Here is a 14,363-nt window from a genome sequence, read left to right as displayed (position 1 = left end):
GTGAAACAACTGGAATCAGTGCCAAGAAACCAGACACTGGCACGAGTCTATGCTATTGTGGGGTCTCTTGTGCATAGCAATCATCAACAACTAAAGCAGTACTTAGAACTATAGGAAAGGGACAGAGGCTTAACGAAGTCAAGTTTGGCAATTGTGCAATCAGTGGACTGCAATGCTGTCTTAATTCTGATGGGGTGGAATAGGGGAAATCTGTGGCAGAACCCAGATCACTGAGCTTCTGTGCCAACACAACCTCTCCCACAGGGCAGGGGTGGGGACCTCTGCCCAGTGCATTGCTTCAGCTCTTGGGGCATGTGTCCAGGGGTTTCCCCTAGATTTTTTTGTTTATTTGGTCTTAGGAAGTGGAAGCATTTAAGGCCGTGCCATAGTTACCCAGGTTAAGTGATTGTTTACAACTGAGTGCCTTGCTAGGCCATTTCAGAGAGCATTAAGAATTGACTACATAGTTTGAGATTGGAACTAAGTATAGTCCATTTAAAGAGCGGGCTATCTTCAACATTGACAGGGCTTTGCTTTGTTTTGTCCAGAAACTAATTGGAGTATCCTGGGAATCCCAAGGGAGTGAAATGAACTGAGAAACTGAGCTCTGAATCAGCTGAATATTTGGATCTAGTAATTTGACCAAGCCATGACCATGTTTCAGGCATAAAATAGGCACTAAAGATCCACAAAAAATATAGTAGGCGCACAGTGGAGGTGTACCACCTGCCATGTTGGCCAGGTTTGCTCAATAGGCATCTGGACCATATAGCAAAATGATTCAGAAAGCTCATTACAATATTTAAATACGTGTCCCACGTTGGCTCTAGAAGCCTTTTGTGAAATTGGTCTGTCCCGACTCCTGACTTGCCTTGTGATAAACTCACCCTAAACAATTGGCACTAACAGCCATCAGGGATAAGTTACTGCTATCAGTTGAGCATCATCTTCAAGAATATGACTGTGCAAAGTATTCATTTAATATTTCTGCCATATCCTTAGAGTCCTTTCTAAACTGTCCTTCAGCATCTTTCAGTGGCCCGATACAGTCTGTGATGGTTCACTGACTCTTCACGTCGGCTTTTCCCATTACTACCACAATTTTCCGCTATCCTCTTGTCCTTTAACTTTATAACTGATGGAATAATAAACTTAGCTTTCTTTAACTGTTCATTTCTTTGTTTGCCTGGGTATGTGCACTTTTAGTTTATATAAACATCTTTGATTGTGTCTTATTTTTCTTTGTACAGGATCAATCAGCCACCTCTGCTTCTTTTTACGACACTCCCTTTTTGACATTGGCTTTTAAGCGCTTTTTCACAGAATCACAGAATGGTTACAGCACAGAAGGAAGCCATTCGGCTTATTGTGTCTGCACCGGCTCTCCGAGTGAGCAGTTCACTTAATGCCTTCTCCCATAACCCTGTACGTTCCTCCTTTTCTAACAACTATCTAATTCCCTTTTGAGTGCCTCAACTGAACTTGCCTCCACCGCACTCTCTGGCAGTGAATTCCAGATCCTAACCACTCGCTGCATGAAAAAGTTTTTCCTCATGTCACCATTGCTTCTTTTGCCAATTACCTTAAATCTGTGCTTTCTCATTCTCAATCCTTTCACGAGTGGCAACAGTTTCTCCCTATCTACTCTGTCCAGACCCCTCATGATTTTGAATACCACTATCAAATCTCCACTCAGCCTTCTCTTCTCCAAAGAAAACAATCCCAACTTCTGCAATCTATCTTCATAACTGAAGTTCCTCATTCCTGGAACCATTCTTGTGAATTTTTTCTGTACTCTCTCCAATGTCTTCACATCTTTCCTAAAGTGCAGCACCCAGAACTGGACGCAGTACTCCAGCTGAGGCTGAATTAGTGTCTTATACGAGTTCAACATTGCCTTCTTTGCTCTTGTACTCTATGCCCCTAACAATAAAGCCTAGGTTACTGTATGCTTTATTAACTGCTCTCTTAACCTGTCCTGCCACCTTCAATGACTTATGCAATATACACCCTGGTCCCTCTGTTCCTTTTAGAGTTGTACTCTTTATTTTAGAGTTGTACTCTTTATTTTATATTGTCTCTCTATGTTCTTCCTACCAAAATACATTTCTCCACATTGAAATTCATCTGCCACTTGTCCGCCCAATCCACCAACTTGTCTATGGCCTTTTGAAGTTCTACACTATCCTCCTCACAGTTCACAATGCTTCCAAGTTTCATATCATCTGCAAATTTTGAAATTGTGCCCTGTACACCAAGGTCTAAGTCATTAATATATTTCTCAATGAAATTGATCCGGATGAAACTGACGAGCACAGCTGCCGATACTTCAATCTCCGATCCTGCTGTCTTCACAGTCCAGAGTGTCTGCAGCCACGGCATGCGGTAAGTCCATTGAGGTGAAGAAGGAGCTGCGGGACCCGAGAGAAGTCCAGAGAAAAGGTGCCCCGAACACCCAAAAAATCCACGAACGGCCCCCCCCAGCCGCAACTTCAAAGCGCCCGCGGGAGATGGCTCGGAGAGCATCTGCAGCGCACTGTCGGCAATGCTGCATGCCTTTATTTAAACCACTGCAAAAAAAAAACCCTTAGCAAATGTAATCACCTCTAAGTCTGCCAAATGATGCTTCACCTCCCGAAGGACGTGGATGAGCTTTCCGGACGTCGATGGTGGGCACTGAGGAAATGGCTTATTACCTGCACCAGCTTCCCCCCCCCCCCCTCCCCCCCCTTTACCCCCCTTCCACCCCCCCCCACCCCCGTCCCCTTCCCTGCTCCACCCTCTCAGCTCACCCCCTCACAACCCCGTCCCAGCCCGCCCCCCCCTCGCACCATCTTCACCCCGCACCCCCTTCCCCTGCACCCCCCCCACCCCCTCCCTCTATCCCTCCCCCTTGCATCCCCTCCTCCCACCGGCACCATCCTACACCTGTGTAGGGGCCCCAACAACCCCACTGCCTTGTGGGCGTCTCGGGAGAGACCAAGGCTAAGGGAGTAAACCCTGACAGAAAACCCGGAGCGGAACCCTGTCGGCGGTCATGTGTCACCTTTGGCATGTTTCCGGCAGTTCCTGCAGCCATACTGGTGCCAAACGTCGTGTCCTGCACTCCTTTGGACCCCACCAGAAAGGCCGAGAGGGGGGTTTTGACGACTGGGCAACTCTCAACCTCCATAAATTTGCCCAGGCATGCGCCATGGAGAGGTCACTCCATAGTTGCCTCACAGCGACTAAAACAACACGGAAGGCAGCAGTTACGGGTTATAAGTCCAGATAAATTGGCGTAGAAACTGGGCGCCACGGGTTGCCTTTGTCGGTGGGAGAGGTCATTGCACCTCACTGGACAGCTACCGCCCGCCTCAAACCGGGCAGCCCCCGGTCAATAAGGTTCTGTCCCGCCACAGTCTGCCTGCTTCAATGGGTGCTTGGAGCTCAGGGTCATTGCCCGAAAGGTGGACTGATACACCGCACCAAACAACATGAAAAAAGGAAAGAAGGTACCAGCCCTTCGCTTTGCAAGCTGGAACGTCAGAACTATGTGTCCTGGCCTGTCGGAAGACCTTACACAAATCAACGATTCTCGGAAGACCGCCATCATTAACAACGAGCTCAGTAGATTCAATGTGGACATTGCAGCACTTCAGGAGACTCGCCTCCCCACGAGTGGCTCTCTAGCAGAGCAAGACTACACCTTCTTCTGGCAGGGCAGGGATCCTGAAGAACCAAGACAGCATGGAGTGGGCTTCGCCATCAGAAACTCCTTGCTCAGCATGATAGAGCCTCCCTCAAATGGCTCGGAACGCATACTGTCCATCCGACTGCTCACCACCTCTGGTCCAGTACACCTACTCAGCATCTATGCTCCAACACTCTGCTCCCCACATGAAGCTAAAGACCAGTTCTATGAACAACTCCATAACATCATTAGCAGCATCCCCAACACCGAACACCTATTCCTGCTGGGGGACTTTAATGCCAGGGTTGGGGCCGACCATGACTCATGGCCCTCCTGCCTTGGGCGCTATGGCGTTGGAAGGATGAATGAGAACGGGCAGAGACTGCTTGAGTTGTGTACCTATCATAACCTCTGCATCACCAACTCGTTCTTTCACACTAAACCCTGTCACCAGGTTTCATGGAGGCACCCAAGATCACGTCGTTGGCACCAGCTAGACCTCATTGTCACAAGGCGAGCCGCCTTAAACAGTGTTCAAATCACACGCAGCTTCCACAGTGCGGACTGCGACACCGACCACTCCCTGGTGTGCAGCAAGGTTAGACTCAGACCAAAGAAGTTGCATCATTCCAAGCAGAAGGGCCACCCGCGCATCAACACGAGCAGAATTTCTCACCCACAGCTGTTACAAAAATTTCTAAATTCACTTGTAACAGCCCTTCAAAACACTCCCACAGGGGATGCTGAGACCAAGTGGGCCCACATCAGACACGCCATCTATGAGTCAGCTTTGACCACCTACGGCAAACGTGCGAAGAGAAATGCAGACTGGTTTCAATCTCATAATGAAGAGCTGGAACCTGTCATAGCCGCTAAGCGCATTGCACTGTTGAACTACAAGAAAGCCCCCAGCGATTTAACATCCGCAGCACTTAAAGCAGCCAGAAGTACTGCACAAAGAACAGCTAGGCGTTGCGCAAACGACTACTGGCAACACCTATGCAGTCATATTCAGCTGGCCTCAGACACCGGAAACATCAGAGGAATGTATGATGGCATGAAGAGAGCTCTTGGGCCAACCATCAAGAAGATCGCCCCCCTCAAATCTAAATCGGGGGACATAATCACTGACCAACGCAAACAGATGGACCGCTGGGTTGAGCACTACCTAGAACTGTACTCCAGGGAGAATGTTGTCACTGAGACTGCCCTCAATGCAGCCCAGCCTCTACCAGTCATGGATGAGCTGGACATACAGCCAACCAAATCGGAACTCAGTGATGCCATTGATTCCCTAGCCAGCGGAAAAGCCCCTGGGAAGGACAGCATTACCCCTGAAATAATCAAGAGTGCCAAGCCTGCTATACTCTCAGCACTACATGAACTGCTATGCCTGTGCTGGGACGAGGGAGCAGTACCCCAGGACATGCGCGATGCCAACATCATCACCCTCTGTAAAAACAAAGGTGACCGCGGTGACTGCAACAACTACCGTGGAATCTCCCTGCTCAGCATAGTGGGGAAAGTCTTTGCTCGAGTCGCTCTGAACAGGCTCCAGAAGCTGGCCGAGCGCGTCTATCCTGAGGCACAGTGTGGCTTTCGTGCAGAGAGATCGACCATTGACATGCTGTTCTCCCTTCGTCAGATACAGGAGAAATGCCGTGAACAACAGATACCCCTCTACATTGCTTTCATTGATCTCACCAAAGCCTTTGACCTCGTCAGCAGACGTGGTCTCTTCAGACTACTAGAAAAGATCGGATGTCCACCAAAGCTACTAAGTATCATCACCTCATTCCATGACAATATGAAAGGCACAATTCAACATGGTGGCTCCTCATCAGAGCCCTTTCCTATCCTGAGTGGTGTGAAACAGGGCTGTGTTCTCGCACCCACACTTTTTGGGATTTTCTTCTCCCTGCTGCTTTCACATGCGTTCAAATCCTCTGAAGAAGGAATTTTCCTCCACACAAGATCAGGGGGCAGGTTGTTCAACCTTGCCCGTCTAAGAGCGAAGTCCAAAGTACGGAAAGTCCTCATCAGAGAACTCCTCTTTGCTGACGATGCTGCTTTAACATCTCACACTGAAGAGTGCCTGCAGAGTCTCATCGACAGGTTTGCGTCTGCCTGCAATGAATTTGGCCTAACCATCAGCCTCAAGAAAATGAACATCATGGGGCAGGACGTCAGAAATGCTCCATCCATCAATATTGGCGACCACGCTCTGGAAGTGGTTCAAGAGTTCACCTACCTAGGCTCAACTATCACCAGTAACCTGTCTCTAGATGCAGAAATCAACAAGCGCATGGGAAAGGCTTCCACTGCTATGTCCAGACTGGCCAAGAGAGTGTGGGAAAATGGTGCACTGACACGGAACACAAAGGTCCGAGTGTATCAGGCCTGTGTCCTCAGTACCTTGCTCTACGGCAGCGAGGCCTGGACAACTTATGCCAGCCAAGAGCGACGTCTCAATTCATTCCATCTTCGCTGCCTTCGGAGAATACTTGGCATCAGGTGGCAGGACTATATCTCCAACACAGAAGTCCTTGAAGCGGCCAACACCCCCAGCTTATACACACTACTGAGTCAGCGGCGCTTGAGATGTCTTGGCCATGTGAGCCGCATGGAAGATGGCAGGATCCCCAAAGACACATTGTACAGCGAGCTCGCCACTGGTATCAGACCCACCGGCCGTCCATGTCTCTGCTATAAAGACGTCTGCAAACGCGACATGAAATCGTGTGACATTGATCACAAGTCGTGGGAGTCAGTTGCCAGCATTCGCCAGAGCTGGCGGGCAGCCATAAAGACAGGGCTAAATTGTGGCGAGTCGAAGAGACTTAGTAGTTGTCAGGAAAAAAGACAGAGGCGCAAGGGGAGAGCCAACTGTGCAACAGCCCCGACAAACAAATTTCTCTGCAGCACCTGTGGAAGAGCCTGTCACTCCAGAATTGGCCTTTATAGCCACTCCAGGCGCTGCTTCACAAACCACTGAACACCTCCAGGCGCGTATCCATTGTCTCTCGAGATAAGGAGGCCCAAAAGAAAAGAAAATATCAGGAAGAGCAAGGGTCGCAATGCTGACCCCGTGGAACTTCACTACGAACCTTCCTCCAGCCTGAAAAACATCCATTAACCACTACTCTCTGTTTCCTGTCACTCAACCAATTTCGTATCCATGTTGCCACTATCCCTTTTATTCCATGAGCTATAACTTTGCTCACAAGTCTGTTGTGCGGCATTGCATCAAATGCCTTTTGAAAGTCCACGTACACCACATCAACAGCATTTCCCTCATCAACCCTCTCTGTTACCTCCTCAAAAAACTCCAGCAAGTTAGTTAAACATGATTTTCCCTTAAGAAATCTATGCTGGCTTTCCTTAATTAACTCGCATTTGCCCATGTGACTATTAATTTTGTCCCGAATTATTGTTTCTAGACGTTTCCCCACCGCCAAAGTTAAACACTGACTGGTTTATAGCTGCTGGGCTTATCTTTACAATTTTTAATTTGCTCTTAAAACCATGCCATTTATATTCATGAATTGTGTCCCCATCAATAGAGTTGACCAATTGACTTGTTGTGGGCAAGGTGTGAGAGGCAGGGAAGTGATTGTTGGTGAGAGCAGGAGGTGCATAATGTCTGAGTAGTAGGAGAAGGAGAAAGGAATGAGGTTTTTAGTTTAGTTTTAGAGATACAGCACTGAAACAGGCCCTTCGGCCCACCGAGTCTGTGCCGACCATCAACCACCCATTTATACTAACCCTACACTAATCCCATATTCCTACCACATCCCCACCTGTCCCTATATTTCCCGAACACCTACCTATACTAGGGGCAATTGCTAATGGCCAATTTACCTATCAACCTGCAAGTCTTTGGCATGTGGGAGGAAACCGGAGCACCCGGAGGAAACCCACGCAGACACAGGGAGAACTTGCAAACTCCACTCAGGCAGTACCCGGAATCGAACCCGGGTCCCTGGAGCTGTGAGGCTGCGGTGCTAACCACTGCGCCACTGTGTTGCAGTGATTGTAGGAGGGTGAAGGGAAGCAGGGGAGGGGAGGGTTGTGAGTTGTGTAGTTGCAGGTGGTGCAGGTGTGTGGAGAGAGTAATTGCGGTGAGGGGTAGGATTCTTACTTTGACAACACTGGTGAGATTATTGAACATATTTTGGCAATGAAACCGAGTCCTGAGAGCTAGATTTCTTGCATTGACCACCTCAGTGAGCACTTCCCACTGATGATGGAGTTGTTGCATAGAGGACTTTCTGCCGTGTCATTACGAGCCCCCCTCCCCAACACTTGAGGGAGCAGGATCTCTATCCTCCTGTCCGCTGCCTGGTCCAGGGCCTCCAAAGTGACATTAGTGAACCCAGGGACATGATCTACAAGTCTAGCAGCAATTTCTCTGTGCACATGGGGTACACACATAGGGTTCCCTCCTTTGTGCATACTACACCTCCTCTCTTAGAGATGCTGGCTGTCTTTAAGTGGATTCAGAAGTGCCAGATTCTCCTCCCTTCCCTCCACCCGCTCTCCCCCCAACAGGCAGGCAGATCAATAAACAGTACAGGTAGTATTGGCTGCATGCCTGACATTGATAATGAGACCCCAGCACCAATTCAAGTGGTCACTGTGCCGACCTGAACGCCTGTTTTCAGATACGATTGAATTTCTTGGACTTGGAATCACAGACAAATGTGGCCACCTTCTGATTTAAGTTTGGAATGGCCCACTCCTTTCTGAAGTAGAAATTTGTTCTCAGAGGATTGATTGGTCAGTTCAGCTCACGTGAACCCTGTTTAACAGTCACACAAACATTTGAGCAGTTTGCAATGACAAGGCTTGGCAGCAGCAAGAGCAAGAAGGTGCTATGTTTGTGGCTGCATGGGATCTATGGTATTTGTTCTGAAGAAGGGTCACTGACCCGAAACATTAACTCTGCTTCTCTCTGCACAGATGCTGCCAGACCTGCTGAGTATTTCCAGCATTTCTTCTTTTTATTTCAGATTTCCAGCTTCTGCAGTATTTTGCTTTTATTATTATGGTAGTAATAGTTGGACTTGACCATTGACATATAAGTTGTTTAGTGGAGGGCTATACAATCAATGATCTCATAGAATGATGCAGCACAAAAGGAGACCGTTCAGCCTATCCTGCCTATGTGAGCTCTTAGAACGAACTATCCACTTAGTCCCATTCCCCTGCTCTTTCCCCACAGCACTGCAAAATGTTCCTTTCAAGTATTTATCCAATTCCAGTTTCAAAGTTATTATTGAATCTGCTTCTGCCACACTTTCAAGCAATACACTCCAGGTCATAACAACTTGCTGTGTAAAAACAGTTCTCCACACCCTCCCCTCTGGTTCTTTTGTAAATTATCTTAAATCTCTTCCCTCTGGTTACTGACTCTGCTGTCAGTGGAAACAATTTCTTCCTATTTACTCTATCAGAACCCTTTATAATTTTGAACATTTTAATCAAATCTCCCCTCAAGATTCTCTTCTATAAGGAGAACAATCCCAGCTTGTCCAGTCTCATCTAAGGGCCTCCTTCCACATTTCTCCAAAGAGGTTTTACCTAAGTTCTCAAGCCAGTTTTTACAGAATTCTGATGGGAACCATCCAAAAATCAATTGGTCTTCATTGAGATCCAAGGTTCAAATTATTCCAAGTATTCATTACTATAAAATGAAGCTGCCAGGTATGAGTGCCAGCAGTTGAACTCCCGTTGTCATCAAAGAAATGTCCCTGGATATGACAAGAGGCTGCTTTTTGCCCCGTTACTCAGCTGATAATCCATTGTGGGGCCAAGTTAAAATAGTTTAAACACTTGAAAGTGCTAAAACATTTCAAAAAATCCCAGTGTTGAATAAACAATCACTATGTTTAAGTTTGCATATTTCCAAAAGGAACTGAGTTGATCCGGGTTTCATCTAGTTTAATCCAGTCTAATCCAAATGTAACCTTCATTAAATCACCAGCTGATGTTGTGGCACAATTCTGCAGGGATTACAGTTTGCTGCTGAACAATGAGCTTTTGTGCTATTTCCATGAGTGAGATCCAGGTTGAGGCTCTGTGGGAATAACCTCCTCACTGCTTAACAAAATAAATCTGTGCTGAATAGGGAATTGTGGGAAAACAAGAGTCAATGTGGTTACGAGCTCTGAGTCTTATGAGCTAAGTTTGGCCAAAACAGTCTAAAGGATACACAGAAGGAGAGGTATATTTACAGAATATACTACAATGGAAGTATAGAGGTACATTTAATGGGTGCACTATAGGGGTATTTCTGCCACCAAATTTTTGATGAAAGGAAAGAGATGGGAGATCAGAGAAATAATGTTCGGGAGGGATCTAGAGCTGGAAGAGATTGTGAAAACAAGAAGTAGCGAAGCTATGAAGTGACTTGGAGACAAGGATAAGGATTTTCAATTTGAGGTATTGCAGGATTGGGACCAATGCAAAACTCAAAGCAGAGGGGTGATGGGTGGTTGGGACTTAGTACAGGAAAGGATGCTGAGATATAGGCGAAGGAATAGCATCTGTAGCTCAGCTCATAGTTGAACAGGAACTCAAGCTAATGGCTAATTGGAGACAGTGTCCAGGGAGGAGGATGGAATTAGTAGCAAAGGAGCGCTTTGCATTGGAGGTTAAAGATGATGGCTCAGGCTTTCCCAATGTTGATCTAGAATAAATTGACTCATCCAAGATTGGAGTTTGGACATGCAGACTAACAGCACAGAAGTAGTGGAGGGAGGAAGAGAAGTGGTTAGTGTTAGGACCAGGTGAGAAAGGTGTATGTGGGTCTTTTACTGTCTTCACCTGGTCTTATTGTAATAGGGTTTGATTTTTAAACGCACCGTGTTTTGTGCTCCCCCTTGGGTGAATCCTTGTTCACCACTTTCCAATTATAAGACAAAGAAATGAGCACACTAGGTTTTCCGAGGTTCAAAGAGGAAAAGTGAAATTTATTAAACCTGAAACTTAAACTCTAATTCAGTTAACGCTTATAGATACACGCCATGCCTCACGCGAACATGCATACGTGATACGTACATGCAAATGGAGACAGAAAGAGCAGAAGAAAAATAAAGCAAAAGAGTTTGAGGCAATCTCTGAAGAGGGGTTTTTACTGTGCTTGAAGCTCACTGTAGTCCTTGATTGTAGGTAGTTTTGCTTTTCGTTGGGGGTCAGTATTCTTCTTAAACCTTGTTTACTGAAGGAAACGTTTCTCTCTTGGGATTCATGTGTCTTCAATGGGTCTTCAGTTCTGTGAGAAAGAGATGGGAGCTCAGGAGAGAGCTCTTTTCAGTCCATGAGCAAACAGCTTTCCTCATTTCAAAATCTGCTTTTCCAGTTTAAAACTCCCCTAGTTGGCCAGCAGGTGGTCACATGACTGACTGGTTTGACTAGGTCTCTTCTGTGTATAGAGGGCAGGGACTGGATCCCCATGTAAATGTCTTTCCAGTCAGGGGCTTGCAATTTTTAAGTTTTGATGCTCATGTGGCGAAATAATGTGTGCCTCAGTTTTGGCAGGTGGGGGATTTCCCTGACATTAGGGTTAGGATTAGAGCTGGGTATCATTAAAATGCATGTGAAAATTGACTCTGCGACTGCAGTTGATGTTACTAAGAGTCAACATGTAGATGAGGAAGAGGTGGGGCCAAGGATAGATCTTTGGGGGAGTCTGGCACTGATGGTGTGGGGAAGCCATTTCTGGAGATGCTTTATACATTCAGATGGGTAGAATTGCAATCAAGTAAGGACAGTCCACTTTCCCATTCGCTTCATTCTGCACAATTTTGTTATTCAAAGAGGAGTAAGAATGCTGCAATCTGAAGAGGAAGACCACATGGTTAGAATTGGGAGAATGGTGAATTGGAGGGAACCAATGAATAGGATGGGAAATTGGCAAGTATTTGAGAACCAATTCCAGAAATGGACGCATCCTGAAATTGAATAGTTTTTTTGCCAATACAATCCCACTTAGTGCAGCCTCTAAGAACATTTCCTGAAATCCCTCAGCTTAAGCTGAATTGCCATTTTTCAGACCCCTTATCTTAGCACATAACTAGAAATCAGCATACATTGCCCTAATTTTCTCCCTGGTAAACAGATCTGAGCATCTTTAGAGACTCAGTTGGCCACCTCCTTCCAAGCTGCATGCATCATAGGCATTCACAGGAGAATGGTCTGCTGCCCAAATAGAGCCATCCTCCTTTGGATCTTACCTTGCACCAAGACCTCCACGGCATCATTAGTGAATGGGGCTGATTCTCCCCTCACAATTCACCTTGCAATCAATTGTTTCTGCAGAGTAAGCTCTCAGGGTCACAAGAATGGTCTCCCCTTTAAGGTCCAGCAGCAGCCCTTTAAGAGTTGCTTCCTGGCTGAATTTTGTGATTCCCAACCAATGACACTCCCTGGCCTGACTCCTTGCACACATTTTTCATGCATATGGTGGTACCCATTAAAATGAAGGGTTGGGGCTTATTTTGCAAACAAGTGAGACTGGCTCATCCCGATTCCAGGACTGGTATATTCGTATCATGGTGAAGTGCAGCTGAGTGCAGGACTGAGTTGCCAGAAGATACTTTGGATGGGAAAGTGCTCAGTGTGAGATAGGTGGGATTGGAGGATCCTTCATTGTCTCTGGGACCACTTTGTGCCCAGGTGTTTGCTATATATGATAAAGGATCAGAAGAAAAATACAAGCAAAAGATGGACCCAACCAAAAAATCAGGGGATTGGGAGGATGCTTAGAGCCAAAATCTTTAAGGCTCACATTGATCCCTTTATTGTGGAAGAGCATGGGAGTTTCCCAAAAATCTGTGCTCATCCAGATGAGAAGCATTAATGTTGTGGAATGTAACAGTTATTGTTTCAGGTACCCATTATTAGATCAAGCACCCCAAGTTAGGTACAAAATAATGTGCTGCAACACCAACCTCAAATATGGCACGTTTTTCAACTTCCTACATCTATCTTCCTTAGGCCTGACCTGATTGACATTGCTAATTAGTATTCAATTGAATACAGTTTTCTGCTGCAGAACCATACCCACTCGAAAGTGCCCAAAATTTAGTTTACCTAGGACACTTACAGGCAGCAGATGGATAAGACCATCAGTCCGGGCTGGATTTCAACCTAGGTCTCAGCAGTAAAAGGCCAGAATTTAATCCACTACCATAGCAGGAGTTTTCAGGATAGATGTTGCTGAAGTCCTTTGAAGGGTTAAAACTGCTACAGTACTTGGCCAAAATAATGTAATGCTTGGATCCAAGCTGTGTTTGGACAGATGACTCCAGATAAACTCAGACCTGCTCCAAGCAAGATCCTGATCTAAACACAGAATACTGACAGGGCAAACCACTTCCCATTGCATAGAATTCCCATTCCAAGAATAACAGTTAAAACACACAAACTACTGATCCAAGCAAAGAATGTTCCGGATTATCCAGCGTTGAATGGCCAGAATGTCGAACACAGAAATTCCCCAGGCACATGTCATTGAGACACAGCAGCACAGTTACAAGCCTAATCACGCTCATATCTAATAATTGAGTGCATTTCGGTTTTCCTGTTACTTGTGCTAGTCGAATGAATGAATGATTAAGGGGCCTGAACACATGGGTTGGCTAATTGGCTATTTTTATCTTCAATTTATAGAAAACTTAGTCCAGTGTTTCTTGGCAATCAAATTGTGTGTTTGTGAGAGTTTAGTAATCAAAGATTTTTATATAAAAATCAACCATTTGCTCAATTCAAACTTCCAACTTCCACCATTTTACAATATACTGAAAAAAGAGTTGCATTTATATAGTTCCTTTCATGACCTCAGATGTCCCAAAGCACTTCACAACCAATGAAGCACTTTTTGAAGTGTCATCACTGTTTAGATGTAGGAAGTGCAGCAGCCAATGTGCGCACAGCAAGGTCCCACAAACAGCAAGGTGATAATGACCAGATAATCCGTGATGTTGGTTGAGGGATAAATATTGGTCAGGACACGAAACAGAACTCTCCTGCTCTTCTTCAAAATAGTGCCATGGAATCTTTTGTGTCCCATGTTCCTGATGGAGGTTGGGTGATTGGCTTTGGGAGGGACAAAACAAGATCAAAGAAGTTGTCAATCACTTACTGGTGATTGAAAACTTGGAGCAATTTACACTTCTAGCAAGGAACTTGCCCCACTTGGCGCACGTATTAGAAACCTATAAGTGTGCCTTACACAATTGTTTGTTAGTTTAAACAGTTGGCTGATCTTGCATGGCACTCCCTAGAATTTCCAAAACATGTTGCATATTTTCATATTTGCATATTTGCAGCTCAACATCCCTGGATATAGAGTTTTCAGGCGTGATCGAGAAGGAGATTAAAAAAGAAACGGGTGTAGCATTATTAGTTAAGGAATCAGTAACAGCTTTGAGGAGGGATGATATGCTAAATGAATCATCAAACAAGGCCATATGGGTGGAGCTCAGAAATAAAAAAAGGGCAGCCACATTACTGGGAGTGTACTATAGACCCCCAAATAGTGAGAGGGAGATAGAAGAACAAATATGTAGGCAGATTTCTGAATGCAAGAACTTTAGGACAATAATAGTTGGGGAGTTAAACTACCCCAATATCAGCTGGGATACAAATAGTGCAAAGGGCACAGAGGGGATGAAATTCTTGAACT

At 45.8% G+C, this 14,363-nt stretch overlaps 1 protein-coding gene across 2 annotated transcripts in view; it reads left to right on the top strand.

Moving 5' to 3' along the window:
- Positions 1-14,363, top strand: part of crocc2 (ciliary rootlet coiled-coil, rootletin family member 2) — a 490,923-nt gene that overhangs the window by 130,731 nt on the left and 345,829 nt on the right. The gene's annotated exons all lie outside the window — the stretch shown is intronic.

The sequence above is a fragment of the Heterodontus francisci genome, chromosome 11 (assembly GCF_036365525.1).
Source record: "Heterodontus francisci isolate sHetFra1 chromosome 11, sHetFra1.hap1, whole genome shotgun sequence".
Classification (NCBI taxonomy): domain Eukaryota; kingdom Metazoa; phylum Chordata; class Chondrichthyes; order Heterodontiformes; family Heterodontidae; genus Heterodontus; species Heterodontus francisci.
The sequence above is the reverse complement of the archived record's forward strand: the minus strand, read 5'-3'. Positions and strand labels throughout refer to the sequence as shown.